Here is a 25,113-nt window from a genome sequence, read left to right on the forward strand (position 1 = left end):
GAGCGGTTTTTCAATCCGAGATCGCTCTGCTCTCATCTGGCGCTCTTCCTGAGTGAAGAGCGTTTTGCATCTGAGATTAGTAATGTGGTCCCGCTCACGCCGAGGCTGAGCGCGGATGCGCGTCACGGTTCCTCGGATGGGGTCGCCGATCACCACAAAAGTCATCGTCTCCCCAGGCGCTTCTTCGGCCCGGGGTGGGGCCGTGACGATGATACTCTAGGTCCCGCCTGGCTGGTCTGTGAGAAGCGCCCCCTCAGGCGGTTGCACTCCTAAGCATGCATGCTGTGGGTAAAGCTTATGCGTGGATATCGTAGCACACCGGAGGCAAGCTGGTAAGTCCCCCTTGTGAGGAAAACATTTATTTTTTATGTTGTGTGAGACTTCATGCTCCCCACCTAGGGTTTGGGGATCACGGGATCGTAGAGGACAACATAGGGCCCTGTAGTTCCCCTGTTCGGTGGCTAGAACGATTTCTGGGATGCCATTATGTGGTCTGTTTAGAGCTAGCTTTGCTAGTAGAGAATAGCCGACATTGTGTGTACAGCTGTGTGAACATTCCGCGGGAATGTGGAATTGTATTAGGTGAGTGTGTTTCTCCTAGTTAAACAGGAAACCTCTTAGCCACCCCAGGGTATAGTGGTTAGCGTTGCCCCTCGTGGAATTTTATAGACGGGAGGGTGAGTTCAGGCTGACGCGCAATCTACAGATTTAGGTCCAGCCTCGCAGGGCTCAGATGGAGTATTCCTGAGGTTTTTTTCGCTTCCCCGAGCCTCGAATAATACTCATTGCAGGGCTTTTTCTATTTTTTATCCCTAGTCAGCCTCCTCTTACCTTAGAGTCTGCCACCTTCTCTGCTTTCTGAGGTTCTTAGTAATGCAGGTTGGTGTGAAGCAGAATGAACAGCGACTTAGCCAGTGTTTGTGGGGCGGGGTTGGCGTCCCACGCTTGCACGCAGGCGGGCTAGTTTTGCTGAAGAGCTGAAGGGTGTAAATTCCAGAGCTTGTTGTGGCCGCACCTTCTGGTGGCCCCTGGCCCTATCCTGGAGGATGTTGTGGCCAGTGGGTAGCATACTTTTGTGAATAATTTTTGCCCTCTGCTCTGGATCTTCTGCTCCACCTTTTAGGGCTCGGGTTGAGCTGCACTTCTCAGCCTGCGTGCTTTGTGATGGTTCGGTTGGATGCTTCCCTGGAAGCTGAAACATTGCCATGGCTGACGCCCTAGCATGAACGGCAGGCCGCAGCATGAGGGAAGAGTGGCCACCCCAACGCAGGTGACGTAAGTTGTACTCCCCTCGCTTAGAGGGTTTAAGGCACTTTCTGCTGAGTACACTGCTATTGGCAATGTGTTTAGGTCTATGTTCATAGGCACTGCCGGCTGGGACTGTGCCATTGCATGTAGGACCCTGTGAGCCTCTGGGATGATGCCAGCCCCGGGAGGGGCATGTGTTGCCAGCTGGCTGTGAGCAGCCAGCTTGGGCAGTCCAGGCAGTGGACTCTGAGCAGGAGGCCTCAGCAGGCCTCCTTGCGGGGGAGTCGCGACATCAGGGCCCATGTGTGCCTGGCAGGAATCAGCAGAACCTCGTTGAAAGGTCCCTGGGGATGAGTTCACAGGTGGTAATTGGATGTCTAGTTCTTCGTCAGCCAAGCAGACAGCCACTGTCAGCCCGACTCGGAGAGGCCAGCATTCATCCAACCTGCCAGCTAGGTCTGTACCATTCGTAGCTGGCATGGCTGCAAGCCAGAGATGGGACCAAGTCACACATGTGCAAGTCTCAAGTAAGTCTCAAGTCTTAACCTTCAAGTCTCAAGTAAGTCCCAAGTATTTTTTTCCTAGGCAAGTCAAGTCAAGTCAAGTGACAGGGTATGCCAAGTCAAGTCAAGTCAAGTCCTGTAGTAGGTCAAGTCAAGTCCAAGTCAAGTCACCTTATTTTTGTAATTTTACCTGCAGAATCTGATCTTAAAGGTCCTGTTCTTCACGTGTTTTCGAAGCTTTGATTATGTTTACAGTGTGCAATATAACATGAGTTCATGTTTCGCGTGTAAAAAAACAGTATTTTTCACACAGTTGACTTATCTGTACAGCGCTGTTTCCTCTGTCCTAAAAACGGCCTGATGATTTCCTTGTTCTATGAAGTCCCTCCTTCAGAAACACGTAACGAGTTCTGATTGGGCCAGCGCTTCCCGTGTTGTGACTGGACAGCAGCTTAGCGCACTTTGCCAGGAAAGGTCCCGCCTCTTACCATAACGGGGAGATGCAAGCGCTGAATCCGCGCTCTTCTCCACGTGAGAGAGCAACAAGACCACGCCCCCTATTTTGCGTGTTCTTGTGGGCAGAGGGTTAGTCAACAAATGGTTCTAGTGACGTCATTCCTGAAGGAAGTGCAGGTGTGTAGTCCAAACCGGCCGTTCGTTGTAGGCTTTGAAAGGGAACTTCTGTTAAATAAAATATCTCGCTTGGCATTGAACTTTGAGCTTTATCATTTTACAGGTATTATTTATGCTCTAACAGCAACATTTCACACTAACTAAAGATGGAATCATGAAGAACAGGACCTTTAATAAAGTGAAAAGACAATATATAAGTAACTGTCAGTAAATTAAAATAATTTGTAAATACTCATGTTCAGTAAAATACAATTATAGAATCAAACAGAATTGTAACTTCATAAAATTATTTATTTTTCAATTCTGCCAACAGTTTGAAATGTTTTAAATTTAAGAGTCCATAAAGCAAATAGCAGCTTAACATCCAAAAAACTACTCTCTGAACACCTTCTTCTCTCTCCCTCTAAAACACAGTTTACATACAACATTAAACTTTGTTACATTTGTTCTTTCTCTCTCTCTCTCTTTCTCACACACACACACACACACACACACACACACACACACACACACATGTTGGTCTATGTGGTTTACAGGGACTCTCCATAGGCGTAATGGTTTTTATACTGTACAAACCGTATTTTCTATCCCCTTACACTGCCCCTGCCCCTAAACCTACCCATCACAGGAAACATGCTGCATTTTCATTTAGTATGTTTTTAAGGCCATTTGAATTATGGGGACATTTGATATGTCCTCATAAACCACATTTATAGAGTAATACCAGTGTAATACCCATGTAGTTATACAAATTTGTGTCCTCATAAACCACATAAACAGGCTCACACACACACACACACACACATACAAAAAAAAAAAAAAAAAATCTTTCTGTATGATTTATAAGATGTTTTCCTTATGGGGACCAAAAAATGTCCCCACAAGGACAAGGATTTCGGATACTGCCATCTTTGTGGGGACATTTTGTCCCCATAATGTTGTGATTACCAGCCCACACACACACGCTCTCTCTCTCTCTCTCTCTCTCTCTCTCTCTCTCTCTCTCTCTCTCTCTCTCTCTCTCTCTCTCTCTCACTCACTCACTCACTCACTCAGACACACACACACACACACACACACACACACACACACACACACACACTCACTCACTCACTCACTCACTCAGACACACACACACACACAGACACACACACACACACACACACAAAGTCAAAGTCTCCCGCTCAGATCAGGGGAAGTATTTTATAAAAATAAATCGAGGGTTAATGGCTAGTGGTTACTTTAGCTATACATTAGCTAACTACCAACTAACCTTTTTAGGCAGACTGGCTCTTCAAATGACGGATGATATTGGAGGTTGTCGTCTGGCTGTCCGTCCGTGATTTTAATGTTGCATGTCTTGCAACACACAACGTTCGTATAACGTTCGTCTTTTGCCATCTTGCGAATAATTGTTGAAGCCGAAAGCAATGATGACCCCCGCACGGTTTCCCTCTGGCTGACATGTTGATGTGATATCTGATCTAAGTGGGCGTGGTGTGCGTAAGGTACGAGAGGGCATGACTGATGATAGTGTCGTGATCCAGTCATGACAGCGCTGTTCTCAGTCTGCGCTCCAGCTGGGCCAACTTTATGTTTATTAAATCATTTATATATTTTATATTCAAACTGAAAACATGATGTGATTAACACTCAAGTCATTCAAGTCATCGTGTCTCAAGTCAAGTCCCAAGTCTTTAACTTCCAAGTCCGAGTCAAGTCTCAAGTATTTTCTATTTGTCAAGTCATAAAAATAGTGACTCGAGACGACTCGAGTCCAAGTCACCAAGTCTCAAGTCCCCATGTCTGCTGCAAGCCCAGTTATTAGGCCTCACTAGGCCTTCCTGAGGGCCTGCTGGGGTGCAACAGGCCTTGCCGGGCTTCCCTTGAGGGGGTATTCCCTGGCTTTTATGTGTTGGACGGCAGGTAGTAGGCCTCACCAGGCCTCCCTGAGTGCCTCCTGTGGTAGCAGTAGGCCTCTTCTGGCTTCCCCCGAGGGGGTGTTCCTGGGCTTCAGTCACTGGATGACAAGTAGTAGGCCTCGCAGGGCCTCCCTGAGGGCCTGTTATGGTAGCAGTAGGCCTCGTCTGGCTTCCCCTGAGGGGGAGCTCCAGGGCCTCAGCGCTGTATGACAGGTAGTAGGCCGGCTACGAGTAGCTGGCAGGTAGTAGGCCCTGCTGGGCCTCCCTGGGGGATTTGCCATTGGGTAGCACCGCCTGTCACCGGGCCTCTAACACTGGGTTGCCATTCGGCAATAGGCCTCTCCAGGCCGCCCTAAGACTCGTTAATGTGCGGGAGGCCTTGCTGCCAGGTAGTAGGCCTCGCCAGGCCTCCCTTAGGGCGAGCTCCACTGTTTGGACACTTGCGCAGCTAGCATGGGTGGCTTCTGGTGTTGATGTCCTTATGGGCCTCCCTGAGGGGACTAGTTAAGCCACTTCCCTGCAAGGTTATTTTCGTAAACGAAAACTGAAACTAAGACTAAAACTATTGGTCAAAAAACATTTTCGTAAACTGAAATAAAATTAAAAAATCTGAATAAATAAAAAACTAAAACTAAACGAAACTAACTACTCTTACTAAAAAACTAACTGAAATAAAATAATAATTAGCAAAAATAAATATTCGTTTTCGTTATTAATAAGCTCTCTTTAATGTGGTGGAAAATCTGACTGTGGCGGTTGAGGGAGTGTCTGTATTGCGCTACTGCGTGTGAAGTGATCTGAGTGACGGACGCGTGCAGACAGGCAACACATCGCTAAACGGGAGTTCACAAAGAATCAATGCATCCGTGGCAGTGAAACGGGAAATAACACAAGGTAATGAGATGCACGTTGAACTTCTTTTAACTTAAGCTCACTTTTTTAGAATGCCGTTTCTTACGCGACGAGAGACGCGGGCGCAAAAGTCAGCACATAGTAGCAAGTAACGTTACTAGCCTACTGTGCGTTTGAGATTTCATGTTTGCATAATATTGACAGGTTCAAAGGTGTTATCATAATCATTTACATTATATTATATTATTATCTGTGTGGAGACATTTCCCCACAAAGTAGGGAATACCAGGATACACACACACACAAGTTTGTTTCACTATATAAGTGAGGACATTGCATAGACTTCCATTGATTTTATATCAGGTTAATGATATTTTCTATCCCCTAACCCAATCCCTATCCCTAAACCTACCCATCCCAAGAACGTGCAAAACAATAGATTTAAATAAAAACATGTTTTGGCCGATTTATAAGCCTTTTTAACTAGTGAGGACCAGTCAAATGTCCTTATTAGTCAGTTATCATAATATTTTACTAGATAAGTGAAGACATTGGCCCCCTTTACAATTATAGCACAACACACACACACACACACACACACACACACACACACACACACACACACACACACACACAGAGCACAACAGTGTGTGTTGGCTGTATTCAGATGACTTTAGCTGTGGTCTTACACTGCTAGCCTACATTGTTGTACTACTGAAGAAATTAAAATAAGCTTTTAATTGTTTAACAATATTTCATCTTTGTTATGAATGAGTTTGTCTGGAATTTATAATTTTTACTTTTATATTTTACTTTGCATTTATTTTGTTCTTTAAGATAGGGTTGTTTGTATAGGTCATAGTTTGACTCAAGCTTTTTTGCTCAAAGGTGAAGACCCAACTTTATGCATGTTTTTTAAGACCGGCCTGGGTTTAAACAATAATGCTCGTTTATCAAGTGATTTCACTTAAGGATGTTTAGTAAGATTAAACTCTAATCTGTGCAAACATTAAACTTTGCTGAAATTAAAAACCTTGATTTGGTCTCTATACTTCATTATGCTAACTCTGCTAAACTATAATTACTAAAACTAAAACTGAAACTAAATAAATAAAAACTAAATAGAAATGTATTTGCAGAATAAAAACTAAACTAAAACTAGCAAAACCATTTGTAAAACTAACTAAAACTAAACTGAAATTTGTAGCAAAATTGAAAACGATAATAAAATAAAAACTAATTTCAAAAAACAAAACTATAACTTATAGTTATAGTATAACCTTGCTTCCCTGAGGCCTTAAAAAGCTAACCTCAATGGTGCCCAATAGAGTCTCCTTCGGTTCTCCCTGGGGGGAATGAGTTCCTTGGACGGAGACACATAAATGGCTCACGCTGACAGCTAGTGGTTTCCTGCCATCAGGTTTCGGTCCTAGCCGGCAGCACTTGACGGCGGTTGCATACCCAAGCACGAAGAGATGACACTGCTGCTATGTGTCCCCTACAGGACGGGGACCTGCATAGGTTGCCTACAGAATAGTACCTACCAGGCAGGCTTAAGAGCTCCCCTCTTATAATGGTCGTCTGTGAGCTTACAGCTGCCTGGGCCTGGTCAGCCGGTCGTAGGCACCGCGGGGCCTCCCTGTGACATCAGCCCGTAGGCCTTCTCAGGCCTCCTGAGCACCTCTCTAATGTATGTGCTCAGTAGATCATAGGATCGAGCAGCTGACTCCCCATCGCTAGCAAGGGTCAGAAAGCACTACGCTGAACGCTGTTCTCCAGGATAGCCTGTCTCTGAGGTTCGGCCTGAGGCGGACACTGCCAGTTTTTACAGTCAATCAGCTGGATGCCTCTCCAGAGGCGAGTTTCCAGAGGCTCTGTTTTTCAACAGACGGGGTTGGCCGACGGAAGCGTCCCATATAGTGATGCCAGGTCAGGCCTCCCTGGTGGCATTCGGTAAAGTTTTTCCCGAATAGTGACTGGTTGGGATGTTGTGAAACTTTTGAAAGAGGAACGCCTCTGGTTACGACTGTAACCTTAGTTCCCTGAGAACAGGGAGTGAGACGCTGCCTCGCGTTGCCATGCCTCGGGGCCTTCCTTTCGAACAGTCCCTTCAGACGAAGAAGCTGGTGTTATGTTTGCAAGGCACCCTTATATACTTCCTGGTCGCAACTTGATGACATCATAGGCTGTCGCCGATCAATAGGATTGCTGAGATTCGATAGTAGTTCAAACACCTGTCACGCTGGAGGTGTTCCCCGTGGCATCAAGCTGACGCAGTGTCTCGTTCCCTGTTCTCAGGAAACTAAGGTTACAGTCATAACCATAGATGTTTTGTCTTTGTTTAACTGAAGATAGTCACATCCATTTGTTAACTTCATCAGTGCATTTGTACAGGGAATCAATGGGGCTGTAGTCATGCTAGACCTTTACCTGGACTGTTCCATGCTGGTGGAATAACCTGACTAACTCCAGCCATTTCAGGAGACCGCTAAAGAGGCATCTTTTTGTGAACACTTGCCCCTTAAAATCTAGATATTTGCGGTTTAACAAAAAAAAAAATTGCTAGACTAACTAGAAATTGTCACTGCACTTATTGCTGCATCCATACTCTTCACTTGTAAGTTGCTTTGGATAAAATGTAATTGTACATGTATAAAATAACTGCAGTTACAGTATAGAAATATAAAGATTATTGTCTTTTAATGTAGATATATTTTTGCATATTCTAAATGATATACTAAGCTTGTATTTCCTATAACTATGGTAACTTGACATATAATGTGTTATGTACAATGACTAATACTGTAATTGTGCAGATTCTTGTTGTGGCTGCATGGTGTAATCATTTACCTTGTGGGGTGTCAAACGCATGTCCATTCAGGTGCTGAAACGAAATCCTGTGGTCGCCTTTACTCTGTACCAGGTTGAGTGGGTTGGAACACACAGCTGATGAAGGGAAAAATAAATATTGTCCTTTAGCGCCAGGTTTGTTTGGGTGGAGGCCATTTGATGTAAACAGTTGTCTCTGACTCCAGAAGAGATTAAAGTTGTCGATGAAGTTCACTCCATTCATGTTACAGGATTTTTGCAGCCATGTATTAAGCCAAAGCAACCGTGAGAATCTATTTATTCATTTTGCTGGCAGTTGTCCACTTATGAACGGCTGAACTTTCAGTTTTCTAAGTGTTTCAAAAAGTTTGACTAGATGAGTTCTGACTGCTCTCTCTGAATATCGTTCTTCCCCACATGACTGATTAGTCGATTTGCAGTCTTATGTTTCTTATGTTTGTATTTGTCAGGATGTTCTGAATTTCCCTGTTTACATCAGAAATTGTTGCTTGTTGAAGGCAGCATGTAGTTGTATCCCTGCGGTTAATGTTTCTGACTGCAGAGTCACCCACTATCAGAGTCCTGGGCTCGTCTACGCTCTGAGCCGTCTGCTTGACCTTGAGCGCCTGTTAGCATCAGTGTTAGCTGCGTGCTGATTCAGTCTGTGTTGGATCACATACATCACGTTTGGGGATTCCTCAACCACATTCAGTAATACTTCAAATCTGTTTTCAAGATGTATAGGCGGTGGTAGGAATTCAGTGTTTGCAATCCTTGTGTCTGGGGTAGAGCATGTGACCAACCCAAAAAAAACCATATTTTTCAGCTTCTTTCTCTTTTTGCTCGAAAGTAGTGCTGCCGACTTCTGGTTGGTTTCCGTGACTTGTCACATATATGAAGCTTTTGACAATCTGATGTCTCGAGTGCCTTTGGGTCTTGCCCCCTGTTTATGCCATTGATTAGTGTGTTGATTAGTTACTTGTTTCTCTACCTGTTGATGAGTAGAACTAAATTTATGGGACTCACCGGCTGTGTGCAGCAGTGATGCACGGGTTGATCCAAAATGAGTGGGTGCCTGCGGTCACCCACGGTTATGGGTCTTCCAAAATTGTTTTTAATGATATTCGGGTCGCGTTCGGTAAGGTCGTTTGAAATAAAGATTAGGCAGGACAAAATGCCAGATTTCCCAACATGTTGAACTGAGCAATTTTAACAGGCTATCCTTTTTTAAACGCATATGGCCTAGCTCAGTAATGTCCAACACAATCACATGGTAATGCGTATCAATAGTACGAGTGTGCAATCTTGTGGAAGGTATATGCCAAAATGAGTTAAGAGTAAAGTGCGTATCATATGCACACGAAAAACCATGCAAAAACTAATTTTGGCGTATACATTCCAGGGCGGGATTTTTGTTGGGAAAGTCGTGGGAGAGACGCACACTTCGATTTGACTGGATAAACGCATGCAGAATCTTAATTGTTAAGAAAACGAAATAAGTGCTCAAGCCTTTATTACACAACACTATATCATACAGCATTCAAAAAATAACAGTTCCCTTTTGAAAGGGAACTCGAGCTGCGTCGGCTGACGCTACGGGGGAACGCCTCCAGCGTGACCGGTGTCTGAGCTACTATCAAATCATGGCAATCCTACTGACCGGCGACAGCCTATGATGTCATCAAGGTGCGACCAGGAAGTATATAAGGGTGCTTGCAAACATTGCTGCGTCCCAATTCGCCTACTTATACTACGTCCTAAAAGTATGTACTCTTTTTGTGAAGAAAAAGTATATACTTTTAAGTGTGTAGCAGAAAAGTATGCAAGCTTCGGGACATACTACTTCGCCATCTTTAACGGACTCTGTCGCTTAGTTACGTGCATCCCGTCACCGTTTATCTGCCCTGTCAATCATCGTCAGATTCGTCACAATTCAAATCCTTCACATTCAGTTTAATCTCCTACCGTATCGGAGAGAAATGTAGCCGCTCGTTGATCTGCCATGTGTGTGTCTTTAATGCAAAGACTCTCCTCATGTATTTACAGTTTAAATATAATGATGCATTTAAAAGTTAATGGCCAAACGTGTCATTTCAAAAGTTCTCAATGCTGCTGCGGGTGAAATATAATGTGACAACACTGAATAAATATATTTTTGTCAGGTTAAATATTGATAGTTGGTCACTGTTACGACCCCCTCTTTTCTAGGGGTTGGTCATGGGAAGTAACAAAGAAAATTAATTATTAATAATAAAATTAAAGGGTAACACTTCAGTCTCCTGTCCCAGAGTGAAGGAATTCACAACTCGAGTCTGCTAAATTGCAGAAAAAGTAGGAATTTATTTACAACAAAAGAAACAGAAATTAACAGAGAAATCTTTGGGAGCACTGGCTCAGGGGAGAGCAAGGCCTAAAATAACAAACAAAACGATCACTAACTTTTTGGGGCAGCTAACTTACCTAAATACTCAAAAGAAAAGGGGAAAATAAACAACATAAAACTTCCCTTACCTCCTTAACTGTACCAAAAACAGGGATGAAATGGTAGTCAACAAAAAAAAGGCACTCTCCCCCTATGCTTCCCTTTTAGGTTTACAACAATCTTTAACAGGAAACAAAAATAATTGAGACGAAAAAGATAAAACTCTTGATCACCACCGTACACTTAGCCACTTGCTAACTTAACACAGGAGAATCTCAACCTCTTAACCCACAATTACACCATTTTCAGTCTGGACCAGAAGAGAAGTGTGTTCCACCGCAGCACACCTCCAAATGGCCTTATAAGCTCCACTCTCAGCCGATAAACACGCTGGCATAACAAGCTCCAGGTGTACGTCATCCTGCCGGTGAGGAGCCGAGAGAGAGAGAGAGAGAGAGAGAGAGAGAGAGAGAGAGAGAGACACGGTCACAAGGCATTACAATATCTCACCACACAGGTATATTCACAACTGAATAAAAACAATTTCAAAGCACCTATTGAAAAATTACGTCCAAGGACGTAACACCCCCACCACTAAGTGTTTTTTTTTTTTTTGTATTCTTTTGAATTTAACTCCAATGCAAAAAAGGAGGACAAAAAAAAAGAAAAATTAACACACCTCTGTTTAGGTTTCAATCTTATTTGCCCTGGACAAAGCATCAGCAATCACATTTTCAGACCCTCTTAGATGATGAATATCAAGATTATACTCTTGTATAATTAAAGCCCACTGCATTAATCGTTGATTAGAATTTGACATCTGGGCCAGAAAAGTTAAGGGGTTGTGATCGGTGTACACCAGAAGAGGAGCTGCATGACCTCCTACATAAACATCGAAGTGTTGAAGTGCAAGTAAGAGAGCAAGAGCTTCCTTCTCAACAGTACTATAGCACTTCTGGTAAGACGTGAACTTCTTTGAAAAATAGGAGACGGGATGGTCAACACCATGTTCATCTTCTTGTAATAATACAGCGCCTGCCCCCGTGGCACTGGCATCCACTTGCAGTTTGAATGTTTTTTCAAAGTTAGGGGCAGCGAGCACAGGAGCGTTAAACAACAGGTCCTTTGCTGCCTCAAAAGCTAGCGAACAGTCGCTGTCCCAGACGAACATTAGCTTACTACTTAAAAGATCAGTGTGCAGGGATACTACAGCGGTAAAGTTTCTGCAGAAACCGCGGTAGTAGCCTGTCATTCCAAGAAACCGCCGTAGCTCTCGTTTATTGCTGGGGGTAGGGAGCTGTAGGATCGCCTCCACTTTGGCCTCAACAGGTCTCACACATCCCTGTCCCACTTGTTTTCCCAAATAAGTGACTACAGCTTTACCGAACTCACATTTGGCAGCATTCAAAGTTAGCGAGGCTGTAGCCAACTTCCTGAACACATTTTCCAGTGTTTTCACATGCTCTTCCCAGGAATTTGAATAGACAACCACATCATCAATGTAGACTTCGCAATTTCTGACTCCTGCCAGGACTTTCTGCATCAGGCGTTGGAATGTAGCAGGAGCATTCCGCATCCCAAAAGCTAGAACCTGGTATTGCATAAAATGATCTAGCGTCACAAATGCAGAAATTTCAGAGGCACGAGGAGTGAGGGGGACCTGCCAGTAGCCCTTAAGGAGATCTAATTTTGAGACAAAGTTAGCAGAGCCCACCCGGTCCACACAATCCTCCATTCGTGGTAACGGAAAAGAGTCAGCTTTAGTGAGTTTGTTCACCTTACGGTAGTCTGTACAGAATCGAAAAGATGAATCAGGTTTGGGCACAAGTATACAGGGGGAGCTCCACGGGCAATGACTGGGTATGGCAATATTGTGATGTACCATGTACTCAACCTCCTCTTTCATTATAGCCCGTTTTTTTGGATTAACTCTATAGGCATGTTGTTTGATTGGCAGAGAGTCACTTACATCAATATCATGGGTTAACACTGAAGTTCTGCCAGGCACATCTGCAAATAGGGTAGGGTACTTGTATATCAGCTGAAGAAGTTCTTGTCGTTGGCAGCCTGTTAGGTAGGCAAGACTGTTAGGCAAGTCCTTCAGAATCATTGAATTTTTAAGCTTTCCACCGGAGCTTGCAGGGACCTTGTCTACCAAGCCATCCTCAGCAAGACAATAGCTGGCACTAGAGACAGTAGCTGCGGGGGCAACCCTTGCAGTAGTGGAAGAGGTTGTCTCTTGACGTTTTAAATAACGTTTCAACATATTAACATGACAGACACGTTTGCGTCTCTGTCTGTCAGGAGTGGCAATCACGTAGTTAGTGTCACTCAGTTTTTGTATAACTGTATATGGCCCGAAGAACTTTGCAGCAAACACAGAGCCCGGAATTGGCAGAAGGACCAGAACCTGATCACCAGGTCGGAACTCACGGTCAACACTCTTCTTATCAAAGCGGGACTTCATTTTTACTTGAGTAGCACCCAAATGCTTTTGGGCAATGTTCCAGGCAGCATGCAAACGCTTCCTAAAAGAACTGACATATTCTGCCACTGGTTTAGGTGAATTACTCACAGACAATAGCTGTTCACCTTTAGCATCTTCAAGGGCCCGCGAATCGTGTGGCCAAACACAAGGTCAGCAGGACTAAACCCAGTTGATTCCTGCACAGACTCACGGGTGGCAAACAGAAGAAAAGGAAGTCCCTCATCCCAGTCTCTTCCAGTTTCAACACAGTATGCACGTATCATTGCTTTTAGGGTCTGATGATAGCGTTCCAGGGCACCTTGTGATTCAGGATGGTATGCAGATGACATCCGGTGTGACACGCCCAATGCACCCAATGTTTGTGTGAACTTCTTCAAAGTAAAGTTCGACCCTTGGTCTGTTTGGATTTCTTTGGGCAATCCAAAGGTGGTGCAAAACTTTACAAGAGCTTTGATTACAGCTGGGGACTTAATTGTGCGTGGGGAACTGCCTCAGGGAACCTAGTTGCGGTGCACATTATAGTCAGTACATACTGGTAACCACTTTTGGTTTTGGGAAGGGGGCCTACACAGTCTAATACCAACCGCTCAAATGGTTCAGCCATAACTGGCACGGGATGTAGAGGAGCAACAGGGATTTTCTGATTAGGCTTGCCAGACCTTTGACATATAGGGCAAGTTCGGCAAAACTCTGCTACTGAAGACTTGCAACCGGGCCAGAAGAAATATTTGGTTACCCGGTGAAAAGTTTTATTGACCCCTAAATGTCCAGCAAGTAGATTTTCGTGGGCAAGCTTCAGAACCTGTGGGCGATAATCAGCAGGGAGAACTATTTGATGAACTTCACGGCAATCAGAATCATCATCCTCTGGCTTCCATTTCCTCATTAATACTCCACTATCATAGTAATAGCCAATTCTCCTATCAGGACCATTTTTACCGCTGAGGGCTGCCTCAACACAAGGAACAAGGGATAGGTCTGTCTTTTGTGCAGCAACTAAATGATCTCTATCAACACTAAGAGTCTCATGGGGGCTGTTTACCTCCATCCGCTCCCTAAGCTCAGGCTTTATTGTTAAGTCACATTGGAGAGGTTCAGAGGAGATTTGGAAGAACGAGTCAGTAAGACTTACAACATCTTCAAACTTTTTGGACTGTGCTCGAGTGACTGCACACACAGGAAAGGTAGATGAGAACTCTTGGGAAATAGTACAAGTTTCATCAGTTTCACCCTTATTTGTCACGACCGGTCTTGGGAAAACTTGACCACCTGCTAAATCATTTCCTAACACGAGACCTACGCCATCAAATGGTAACTGTTCACGCACTCCCAGATTAACTAATCCATTCACAAGATCAGAATTTAAGTGTACCCGATAGAGAGGAACACTATCACACCCCATCTCAATACCACGAATTAAAACATTTGTGCCCGTGTATGAATTTTGTGAGAAGGGTAGTACCTCTTTTAAAATGAAGGATTGCGCCAAGCCGGTATCTCGCAAGATCACGACAGGCTGATGTGCAGTGTCAGACAAGGAAACTAAGCCAGGAAAGAGAAACGGTTGCATAGACTCATTCTTATCCATAGCCATTGCGTGCACCAAAGCAGTTTTTTTACTTTTGGCTTCAGCATTTTTCTTTTTCCAGGCCTGACACTCCGCAATCAGATGTCCTTGATCAAGACAGTAAAAACAGGAACGTCCATCTCTTCCCATGGAAGAGACAGGTTTCCTATCTCGATTACCATTACTTTTCAACGTGTGCAAAGGCACACGTGAAAAACCTTGCGCCGTATTTCTACTAGCAGGCGGCATGTTTGACGAAACGGTGAAATGGAAAAACATTTCGGTGCGTCAAAACAAATTAGTCCGCCACTACAGCAGCATCTGACAACGCCGTTACTTTATGCTCATTTAGGTGAACAACAATACCCTCTGGAAGACAACTTTTAAAATCCTCCAGTAAGATTAACTCTTGCACCTGCTCAAAAGTAGTAACCTTACTGGAGAGACACCACTTCTCAAACAATACTCTTTTGTCTCTGGAAAACTCTACATAAGTCTGTCTCTCTGACTTTGCATGTCCTCTGAACTTTTGGCGATACGCTTCCGGGACAAGCTCGTATGCGCGCAGAACAGCGGCTTTGACCATGTCATAATCTAGGGACTGTTCAATGGGCAATGACGCACAGATTTCTTGAGCTTTACCTGTTAAACTACACTGTAGTAACAGTGCCCACAAATCAGTCGGCCATTTAAGCTTACCTGCGATGCGTTCGAAAGCAACAAAGTATGCGTCAACCTCTGACTCTCGGAAGGGAGGCACAAGTTTGATGTATTTACTAACATCAAACCCTTGAGCATCTCCTTCCCTATTTGAGGTAGCCGGCGTAGCAGGAGTAGACGTAGGAGAAGAAACAGAAGCAGAGGGAGGTCTAGAGCGTGGAGGAGGAATAGGTTGTCGTCTCACCTCCTCAGATTTTAACTTCAACGTGTGAATTTTAACATCTCTATCACTTTCCGCCTCTACTACTCTGAGCTTTAAACGTAAATTTTCATTTTCCTGCTGCTTTATGTCAAGATCTAATTCTTTAAGACGGATGGCTAAGGCCGGATCAAAGTTAGTACTTTCAATGGTATCAAAACCAGAAACAACCTCCTCAGTCATTGTCTTTTTCATAACTGCAGGTTGTTCTTCAACCTCTGGTAAGATACCATTGTAGACGAGCTGCTCAAACAGTAAATCCTTAATTATCTGCTTTCTTTCTTCTTTCGGGACATCTATATTAAATAAATCTGCAATCGAAATCAGATCCTTCTTCCTACACTTTTGGAAGACCTCTGTGGTAGGTGATAGCGTGAATGCCAATAAATCAAACTCCATTTTTACTACCACAGAGACTCTCCCCTTCACCTAAAGCAAAGACAGAGAGAACACGTTTTTAAGAGAGAAAAGAGAAATTGTACTCACCAAATCAACGTAGTCGTTTCTAAAAACGAACGGACGAGCCCCCACTTGTTACGACCCCCTCTTTTCTAGGGGTTGGTCAGGGGAAGTAACAAAGAAAATTAATTATTAATAATAAAATTAAAGGGTAACACTTCAGTCTCCTGTCCCAGAGTGAAGGAATTCACAACTCGAGTCTGCTAAATTGCAGAAAAAGTAGGAATTTATTTACAACAAAAGAAACAGAAATTAACAGAGAAATCTTTGGGAGCACTGGCTCAGGGGAGAGCAAGACCTAAAATAACAAATAAAACGATCACTAACTAATTTTTGGGGCAGCTAACTTACCTAAATACTCAAAAGAAAAGGGGAAAATAAACAACATAACTTCCCTTACCTCCTTAACTGTACCAAAAACAGGGATGAAATGGTAGTCAACAAAAAAAGGCACTCTCCCCCTACGCTTCCCTTTTAGGTTTACAACAATCTTTAACAGGAAACAAAAATAATTGAGACGAAAAAGATAAAACTCTTGATCACCACCGTACACTTAGCCACTTGCTAACTTAACACAGGAGAATCTCAACCTCTTAACCCACAATTACACCATTTTCAGTCTGGACCAGGAGAGAAGTGTGTTCCACCGCAGCACACCTCCAAATGGCCTTATAAGCTCCACTCTCAGCCGATAAACACGCTGGCATAACGTGCTCCAGGTGTACGTCATCCTGCCGGTGAGGAGCGAGAAAGGAGAGAGAGAGAGAGACACGGCCACAAGGCATTACAATATCTCACCACACAGGTATATTCACAACTGAATAAAAACATTTTCAAAGCACCTATTGAAAAATTACGTCCAAGGACGTAACAGTTACCCAAACCGCTTTATCTAAACTTCTCTACTTAACCGTCGAACTCGCACATCCGTCGTTTGTAGTTTTTTAACACGTTTTATCCGCGTTTGTAGTTCTAATCGAATCCTCGTCCAACTCGCAATGGGTTGTGGGCAATATCAGCCGTTATAGTGCCCATCGATCCACACTGTGAATTCGGACCGGAAATAGTAAACCATCCGGGAATCTTTGGAATACTCTTTTCAACATACTACGATTTGGGACATACTAATTCTATTTTCGAGTACTATTTAGGATGGATAGTATGCGAATTGGGACGCAGGGATGACACTAGCTTTTCGTCTTCAGGGACTGTTTTTGTCTGAATGCTTCAAGTCAAGGTAATCCGAATTAATTTGATTTCTTCCTGGGATTAAAAGCCTGCACAGGCAAGCTCTTATGGAGTTGTTTGTTTGTGTGCAACGGGAGCGTTTGTTAAACACAGTATGAGATCGCTCCGCTCTCGTCTAACTCTCTTCCTGAGGGAAGAGGATGGTTGCATCTGAGACTAAGTGACATAGTCCCACTCACGCAGAGGCTGAGCGTGGACGCACGTCATGTTTCCTTGGATGGGGCTTGCCGATCGTCTCAAGAGGGCGTTCCCTCTGGCGATCTGGCGGCTGACGAGATCTATGAGAAATGCTCTTAGGGATGGCTGGGAAGAAGGTAAACTAGTTAGCAGCCATCCTGAACGTGTATGCGGAGCCGATGAATGTTATGTACGCTCTGCAAGGGCTGCGGCTGCCATGTGGGCGCGTTAGAGGAGAGATCACTCATATTAGACTTACGATCGATTTCTCCCTGCCATAAAATCATCGGCTCAGTTGAGCTTTCCATCTCCTTACTGAGTTTGGGAGGGCATGGAAGAACCCATGTCCAGTTTGAACACTGAAAGCTCCAACCCTGCCATCTAAGCTTTTTTAACGATACATTTCTTAGATGGCAGGGCATACACGGCAGCGGGTTAGCCCGGTGCTACTTTATACACAATGTCGGTGCTACAAGTATACTGGGAAGGTCTGCTGAGGGATCTCATTCAGGGAGTAAAATAAAATAAAATAAACAAAAAACCCTGATGCAGGGCGGCGGACATGCGCCACTCAAGCGTTAGCAGGGCCCGAGGGCCAGCATCGAGAAAGCGTGTGCGGTGGTGTCTGAGGACCCGCACGCCGCTCAGATCCCGGTCCCAGGCAGGCGGGAGGCGTGCCTCTCGTGCGCCCCGTGGTTGAGGGCGGGGCGTAAAGAGGCGGACTCCCAGAGAAGAGGGAAGGTTTATCACAAAGCGGTTGGTGATATGGATGAAAATATGGGTTAAGAATTACAACTGACTTTTTCTCCTCTTCTTCAGCATCTTCCCAGGTACTTCTTGCAATCAGCCTGTGGTGGGGCCATAAAGCGATGATACTCTAGGTCCCGCCTGGCAGGTATGTGAGAAGCGCCACCCTCAGGTTTGGTGTGCCGAAGCATGCATGTTACATGAAAGCGGTGAGGCACCGGAGGAGAGCGGGTGAGTCCCCTTTATAGGGCAAACATTCTTTCTTTCCCGTATGTTTGGACTCTATGCCTCCCTGAGGGGTTTTGTGGGATGATGGATGTGGATAAAGAAAAGAACCTGTAGTTCCCCGGTGGGGTGGCTAGAACGATGCTTGTGATAAACACAGAGTGTTTATGTAGGCTGTACGTTTAATAGCGTAGCGCTGTGGTTTATGAAGGCAGCTTCTCTTCTGGATATGTGTAAATATGAGCAGTTGAGGCCACCGCGCATGCCCGCGGGCATGGAGCGGCGATGTAAACTGACGTGCGTTCTCCTAGCAAACTTTTTAGCCGTAGCCACCTCTGGGTAGCGTTGGCACCTCTGCTAGTGAAATGTCTAGATGAATATGTGAGGTCAGGCTGACGCATGAACTGCAGTAAGGTCTGTCCCAGCCCTTTTTAGGGCCTTTGTTTATGGGGTTCTATCAGACCGATGCTAGTGCATCAAGTTGGCCTAGGCTGTTGATGGGATGGCGGTGGTGTCTCGCGGTGGCATATCGCCCTGGCAGTTGCCCCGGGCTCCTGTCAGTAGATTTGCAGGAGCTTATATCCCTACCCGGCCTCCCCTCAGTTCAGGGTCGTCCGGCCAATGCCCACCCCCCTTTTTCTGCGTTTGGGCGCTGTTATAATGCAGAATGGTGTGTAGCAGAATGGATTGCGACTTTGCCAGTGGTCGTGGGGAGGGGTAGGTGTCTCTTCGCTTGTGCGCAGTTAGACTAGCTTTGCTAACCCCACCCCCAGAGCTTATTGTGGCCGCCACTTCTGGGCGGCCCCTGGCCTTGTTCTGGGAGGGACGGCCGGTTGGTAGTGTGTGTTAAATACTTCACTTCTTGCTCTGTGTCTTCTGCTCCACCTTTAGGGCTCGGGTCGAGCTGTACTTCGCAACCATCGGCTTAGCATGGGTTGGTAGGATGCTCCCCTGGAGCCGAAACACTGCCACGGCTGATGCCCTTGCGTGGACGACCAGACGTCCGCCCTGGAGGCAGGTGACGTAAGTTGTACTCCCCTCGCTTTAGAGGGTTCAAGGCATTTTATGCTGAGTGCACTGCTGTTGGCATTGTGTTTTAGGTCCACGCTGGTAGGCGCTGCCTGGGAGACTGTGCCGTTGCACAGAGGGCCTTACGGGCTGCTGGGACGTACCGACTGTAGAAGGCCGGTTGGCAGGGAGATGCCAGCCGAGGCAGTCCGGGCAGTTAACTCCAGGACAGGAGTTAGGCCTCAGTAGGCCTCCCTGCAAGTGAGTTCCGACATTGTGGCCCATGTGAGCCGGGGAGGGTTCTCCCCAACGATGTCGGCTGCAGCAGAAACCTCGTCAAATCAGGCCCCTTATGGCCTCCCTGGGGATGAGTCCCCAGGTGGTTGCTGGATGTCCAGTTCTTCGTCAGCCAGCAGACAAGCCACTGTCAGCCCGACTTGAAACGGCCAGCATTCATCCAACCTGCCAGCGAGCATTCGTCGCTGGCATGGCCACAAACCCAGGTAGTAGGCCTCCCTAGGCCTCCCTGAGGGCCGGCTGATGGCAGTCACCAGATGGCAGGTAGCAGGCCGCACCAGACCTCCCTGAGGGCTTGCTGGGTTACAGCAGGCCTCATCTGACTTCCCCTGAGGGGGTGGTCCAGGGCCTCGGCCATTGAGTGACAGGAACTAGGCCTCCCTAGGCCTCATGGAGGGTGAGCCCCGGTTCCCAGTTCCTATGACAGTGAGCACGGTTGCTAGCCAATGCAGCTAGCATGTTCTGCTATCAGGTGGCAGGCCTCACCAGGCCTTCCTGATGTCGTTCCCCAGCCCTGCGGGGTTTCCCGGTGGGATTTGCCATTTGATAAGCACCGTCTGTCACCAGGCCTCTAACAGGGAGCTGCCATTTGGCAATAGGCCTCTCCAGGCCACCCTAAACACTCGACGAGGCGAGCTCTGGGAACAAAAAACAGTAACTTCCGACAGTTTGCACGTCTGGCTAGCAGGTAGCGGCCTCTCCAGGCCGTCCTGAGGGTGAGCCCCCAAGTTCGGACGCTCGGTTAGCCAGTGTAATATGCTGTCAGGTGGTAGGCTCCTCTGGGCCTCCCTGGGAAGGAATTCCCGGATCCGGTCTCGGTGACAAGCTAGTCATTAGCAGGCCTTACGGCCAGGTAGTAGGCCTCGCCAGGCCTTCCTGAGGGCGAACTCCACTGTTTGGACACTCGAGCAGCTAGCATGGGTGGCTTCTGGTGTTGATGGCCTCATGGGCCTCCCTAAGGGGACCAGTAAAGCCACCTCCCTGTGGCCTTTAACAGCTAGCCTCAACGGTGCCAGGTAAAGGCTCCTTCAGGCCTCCCTGGGGGGGAACGAGTCCCTTGAACGGGAACACATAACTGGTTTTATGCTGACAGCTAGTGGTTGCCCGCTGTCGGGTCCCGGCCTTAGCCGGCAATACCTGAGGGTGGGCTCATGCCCTAGCACGACGAGATGCCATTTCCATTTCCTTCAGGACAGGGACCGGCCAGCCTACAGCATGGTTTACCTACCAGGCAGGCTTAAGAGCTCCCCTCACTGAGGGTCGTCTGCGAGCTTACGGCCGCCTGAGCCTGATCAGACCATGGTTAGATCAGCCCATAGGCCTGTCTGGCCTCCTGAGCACCCCTGTAATATATGTGTTCAGTAGATTCTAGGATCGAGCAGAAGAGACTCCCCTCGCTGGCAAGGGTAAGAAGCACTATGCTGAGTACTGCTCTCCAGGATTCCCGTCTCCGAGTTCCGGTTTGAGGAGGACACTGCCAGTTTGCTGTCCCTCAGTCTGGATGCTCATGAGTAAGCAAAGTCTGGAGGCTCTGTTTCTAAACAGACAGGGTTGGCCACATAAGTGATGCTAGGTCAGGCCTCCCTGGTGGCATTCTGTGAAGGTTTTCCCGAATAGTGACCGGCTGCGGCGCCCTTGGGCCCCCTTGCCACATTCCCTTAAAGGGACCCCTTCTGTTGAAGTAGTTGGTCCCAGGCCTTTGAGCAGCCGAGGGTAAGAGACCTCTGATAAAAACTTAATAAGGTCCTCTCTTAGGCATATAGCTTGGGCTATGACCATAGGGAATGCTGTCACTGACAGCCTAGTGTGACCAGAGGGGTGAGTGGTTCAGACTTTCCTTTTCAAACTCTTGTCCAGGCAGTGGTCACTGCTAGTAAGGGGCATGCACTCCCCTCAGGATGGCGGCGTGGGTTTATCGTTCCCCATAGCGTCAGCTGACGCAGTTCGAGTTCCCTTTCGAAAGGGAACGTTCCCGGTTACGACTGTAACCTTAGTTCCCTGAGAACAGGGAACGAGACGTTGCGTCAGTTTGCCATGCTTCAAGGCCTGCCTGCCAAACAGTCCCTTCAGACGAAGAAGCTAGTGTCATGTTTGCAAGGCGCCCTTATATACTTCCTGGTCGCACCTTGATGACATCATAGGCTGTCGCCGGTCAGTAGTATTGCCATGATTTGATAGTAGTTCAGACACCGGTCACGCTGGAGGCGTTCCCCCGTAGTGTCAGCTGACGCAGCGTCTCGTTCCCTGTTCTCAGGGAACTAAGGTTACAGTCGTAACCGGGGACGTTTGCGACTTTGCGGTCCTAAGGGCTTTCACATTTTTCCAATAGTGGGCTCTCTCTCAGTTGACCTGCTGATGAATTCACTAAGCAGGGTCGAAACATAAACATCACGTTCATCAATAATATTCATCTAGACAACTGAAATGGACAATGATGGCCCGCCTCAAGAACTGCCTGCTCTCTCGCCTCCGCACCTCTAAGCGCACATCAGGGCCTGAAATTTCTCCTTCGCAGGCTGGATTAATGGATATTATGTCAGGGAGCATTTAATACTTTTTGAAAATGCGGGTCGGGAAACGGTACAATATTTTCTTTTTTGTGGTCCGAATTGCGGGCGGGTTATCTGAAAACGCTGGTCGGGTGCGGTTTGTTTATACATTGACCCGCGCATGACTGGTGTGCTGCAGAGGGCATTCATGATGAAGCTCTGCTGCGTAATTTGTCTGGTTTGGTGGCTCCTCAAATAACTTTGTTTCAAGAACTGCAATTCTTTGTAAGTCTATGGCAGTTTCTGCAGCAAGAAGCTTCTTGAACTATAAGAGGCATTTTCTTATCCTTTTGAAAGTAGGCAGCTGTGTAAACTGATGGCAGTGGGAGGCTAGTCAGATGAAATATTCCGCTTTTTTGTAGTAATCCAGTCACCAGTTTGTTTGAGCACTGTGTTGATTTGCTGAAGTTGAAATTATGAGGTAAAATATAGAAGCGATAGATAAAAGCGTGAAGCAGGAAGCAAGAGTGTCCGAACAGTAGCGAAGCAGGAAGTAAGGCCTCAGAATGAGCACTGGATTCGATCTTATTTACTTCCGCATAAGATTCAGAGCAACTGAAAACGACTCAGTGAAAGTGAAGGGATGTGGTCTTTTCTCATGTACAGTTCAGCTGTCCTGCAGTGAGCATCTGTATATGATGAGGAGTTTTCAGCCTTCATATGTTCAACTTCTATTTGTTCTAATAGCAGCTTTATTAGAATGCAATGGTAAGTCTCATTATATGAAATCAAAAATACTTTAACCAACAAACAAACAGGAGATATTGTACTATGAAGACAGTGTACTTTGTGTGTGTAAATGGGGCATACAAGAAATGATCAATATAAAGTCAAGTGCATTGTATTTAACTGGCACTTTTCACAGTGGACATTGTTTAAAAGCAGCTTTATAGACAAATACTGCAGTAATAATAATTTGCATGTTGTCATTTCATGTTTTACAAATTGGACGTTCAATTTTAAAATCATGATGGACAGTTTTAATAAACTTTGTGAAAGATTGCATTACTCCAGGCAATATATTTATAGAAAATGTACATTTTCAGCATTTTTACCTGAGTGAGAGTGAGATGGTGAGTTAGAAATGTTCAGCCATAGTGTGTGTCAACTGCTACGTAAACTAATGTAAATATGTACAGTAAGATTATCTCACAGAAGCATTAAGGCTACAGGTACTGTTTATGGTTTATTAATTAATGTTAATTAATTGGTAACATGAATAGATGCATTAATATATGTGTGACTTAAGATTATTGATATAGAGATGTTGTTAATGGTTAGTTTATGTTAACTAATGCAGTAACTAATGTTAACTAATACAACCTTATTGTAATGAATTTCAACATTTACTAACATTCTAAAAATAAGTTGTTCTGTATATTAAATATAATTTATTAGACCTGAGCTAACATGAACTAACAATAAGCAGTTGTACTTTTTTAACTAACATTAAAATAGTTGAATAAAACCTGTAACAAATATTGGTAACACTTTATTTTACAGTGTCCATTAATATGTGCTTTAAACATTAATAGTTACTTAATGTTACATGTAATAGTAATAACAGTAAATTATGCATAATTACATGTACATAATCCTCAACCAAACCCTGATCCTACACTAAACGTGTTAAGTAATTACATGTAGTTAATTCATATTACTCAGTACTTAAATATATAATTACACTGTAACAATGACACCTTAAACTAAAGTGCTAAATATTGCTCATTGTTTGATGATGTTAATGCATTAAATAACAAATGGGACCTTATTGTAAGTGTTTCCAAAGTCTATTTAAGAATTCTATATTTTTTGTACACTTTCAAAAGGATAGTTTCAGGAAATACTGACAGCAGTTCACTGGGTTCTGAATTTTTTGGTTTTCATTTTATACAATGTATTAATACATTTAGAGGTAGAACCACTTGGTCAACATTAATGCTATATATTATTTTGTGCGCTGTGGTTTCCATGTCTCATCTCTTTTATTTTGCTCTTTATTTCCTTTCAGTGGCGACACAGAGACCCTGCAAGCCGGTCCATCAGTTAAACATAAACTATGTTCAGGGTGACAATATGTCTATTTCTTGTCTAACCACAACACACCCTCTGGAGGCTCTGACAGTAAAACTACGCAGAACTGACCCGGATACAGACATCCTAAAGTATTCAGACACTTCTCCAACATCAGAACATCAGAGATGGTCTGTGAGAAATGATGCTGGAAATGTTACACTTGATCTGAAAGACATCAGGTTATCTGATGATGGCCATTATGAATGTCAAGTCTACAAAGATTCAGACTGCCTTAATGCAACTCTTTTTAACCTGAGGGTCAGAGGTGAGAATGACAATTTCTGAAATAAGCAAATGATCGTCTTGAAAACTATTGTAATAAATATGCTTATCTGGTTTCAGAGTGTAAAACATTGAATTCTGTCCATGCGACTCCAGACTCTTCCGTGTTGCTGCCATGCTCTGAACATCCTCTACAGCTAAAAGCTGGACAAGTCACTTGGAAAATCATAGCAGGTCACGAACCAATAGAAATAGACCAATACCGTCCTCCACACAAGGCCTCAGACAGCACAGAGAGAGAACCGAGGCCTCTGTATGAGAGAGCGAGAATACTAAACGGATCTCTGTTTATAAGGGATACTGTGAACACTGATGGATCATGGTATCAGTGCCGAGTGAGTGAAAAAACCTGCTATGAAGTCAAACTAGGGATAAAAGGTGTGTTTAAATGCAATATTTCTAAACCAATAGTTCAATGCAGACTGTTGCTCTGCCACACATTCACATTTAAAGATTTGAAGTTAAAATGTGTCGGGTGGAAACCTCGTATCTCCTTTGTTTCATAATTTATCTTCATAAATCCTCATTATTGTATACCCTGTATGTTTATTTGGGGGTTTTGAAAATATCTAACCAATGAAAAGTATTAAAAAAAGCTTGCGACTAAACCTCATAACTTCCTTGGAATTGTGATAATGGGTTTAAAAAAAAAACAAATAATA

At 45.0% G+C, this 25,113-nt stretch overlaps 1 long non-coding RNA gene across 1 annotated transcript in view; it reads left to right on the forward strand.

The window, feature by feature from the left end:
- The first annotated feature begins 231 nt into the window (after positions 1 to 231).
- Positions 232 to 25,113, forward strand: part of LOC137083752 (uncharacterized) — a 61,880-nt gene continuing 36,998 nt past the window's right edge. The window contains exon 1 of the long non-coding RNA XR_010906593.1: positions 232 to 332. This is a non-coding gene — a long non-coding RNA (uncharacterized lncRNA). The remainder of the gene's footprint in view (positions 333 to 25,113) is intronic.

This window comes from Pseudorasbora parva, chromosome 7, assembly GCF_024679245.1.
Source record: "Pseudorasbora parva isolate DD20220531a chromosome 7, ASM2467924v1, whole genome shotgun sequence".
NCBI classification, from domain to species: Eukaryota; Metazoa; Chordata; class Actinopteri; order Cypriniformes; family Gobionidae; genus Pseudorasbora; species Pseudorasbora parva.